The sequence below is a fragment of the Oncorhynchus masou genome, unplaced genomic scaffold (assembly GCF_036934945.1).
Source record: "Oncorhynchus masou masou isolate Uvic2021 unplaced genomic scaffold, UVic_Omas_1.1 unplaced_scaffold_17381, whole genome shotgun sequence".
NCBI classification, from domain to species: Eukaryota; Metazoa; Chordata; class Actinopteri; order Salmoniformes; family Salmonidae; genus Oncorhynchus; species Oncorhynchus masou.
Genome location: NW_027007530.1, coordinates 196 through 1,720, shown reverse-complemented (window position 1 = coordinate 1,720; position 1,525 = coordinate 196). Strand labels below are relative to the sequence as shown.

The window sequence follows — 1,525 nt, the reverse complement described above, 5'->3', positions numbered from 1 at the left end:
TGTATAACTGCAAAACACCTGGACGGTTTTCCAGACCTAAGCTTAGTCCTAGACATTATTTTGGAATGAAAATTCTCTATTGAAAGTGCTTTTAGTTCAGAACTAGGCTTAATCTGCACTGGGAAACTAGCCCTCAATGGTTATTCTGATGTGAGGTTAGAGTCCCTGGACTCACCTTGTTCTTTAGGAGGAACTTGTTCCTGCAGATAAGGATCTCCCTCAGCCACTTCAACACCTCTGTACTGTTCACCATCTGGTGACCAATCAGCTTCTTGCAGATCAGGAAGAGAACCAGGGAGCTGCAATGGGATAGGCCAGTGTTAGAGCCCAATGGAATCTCAACACACACTCCTAAAGACTGGGACTACTACTGAATCCATGACCAGTGTGTCTGTCTACATGGATTATCTCTGGACTGAAAAGCCCCCAGAACTAAACCATGTCCTTGTACCTGATGTCCCAGAAGGTTTCAATGGGGGCCTGAGGGTTCCACAGCTCAATGGTCTCAGGCAGGTGCAGCACCAGCAGAGCCTGGACAGAGAGAGAGACAGATAGGGAGAAATATGCTTTACTTGAAGTGTTTTTGTTGTTGTTTTTTATTTAATTAAATTTTACCCCTTTTACCTCCCCAATTTCGTGGTATCGAATTGTTGTAGTAGCTACTAACTCCCGTACGTGCTCGGGAGAGACGAAGGTCGAAAGTCATGCGTCCTCCGATACACAACCCAACCAGCCGTACTGCTTTTTAACACAGCGCGCATCCAACCCGGAAGCCAGCCGCACCAGTGTCAGAGGGTACACCGTGCACCTGGCAACCTTGGTTAGCGCGCACTGCGCCTGGCCTGCCACAGGAGTCGCTGGTGCGCGATGAGACAAGGACATCCCTCCCGACCAAGCCCTCCCTAACTCGGACGACGCGCGGCCAATTGTGCGTCGCTCCACGGACCTCCCGGTCGCGGCCAGTTACGACAGAGCCTGGGCACGAACCCAGGGACTCTGATGGCACAGCTGGAGCTGCAGTACAGCGCCCTTAACCACTGCGCCACCCGGGAGGCCTGCCTTACTTGAAGTTGATAATTCAATGCTAGGGAATAGAACTGAAGTGGACAGAATGAGAAAGAATAAAGAAGCAGAGTAGATGGAGTGAGAGTAAGGGAGAGAAGGAATGTGAACTGACCTCCATGGCCTCCTGGGAGAGCTGGGCTGTATTGTCCAAGGGCACCAGCTGCACCAGGCCTGCGATCAGCTCTGCTGTGCTGCCCTGGGTCTCCTGAGCCTGCTTCCCTGGGTTCTACAACACACACAATGTCAAACATGCATGTATGGGTGAACGCAAGGGCGGAGAGGAAATCGAACCACACACACACACAAGTGGAAGGGAGGGTGAATAACTATTCAAACAGAACCAAGGGACATTGTCTCAGTATATACAGTTGAAGTCGGAAGTTGACATACACCTTAGCCAAGTACATTTAAACTCAGTTTTTCACAATTCCCGACATTTAATCCTTGTAAAAAGTCCCTG

General features: G+C 50.0%; 1 long non-coding RNA gene across 1 annotated transcript; it reads right to left on the bottom strand.

Moving 5' to 3' along the window:
- Positions 1–175: 175 nt before the first annotated feature.
- On the bottom strand, positions 176–1,317 carry LOC135532133 (uncharacterized). The gene is made up of 3 exons (XR_010454294.1): positions 1,178–1,317; positions 452–531; positions 176–299 (listed from the first exon to the last, which is right to left on the bottom strand). It is a non-coding gene; the product is annotated as an uncharacterized LOC135532133 (long non-coding RNA).
- Between the last annotated feature and the right edge of the window lie 208 nt (positions 1,318–1,525).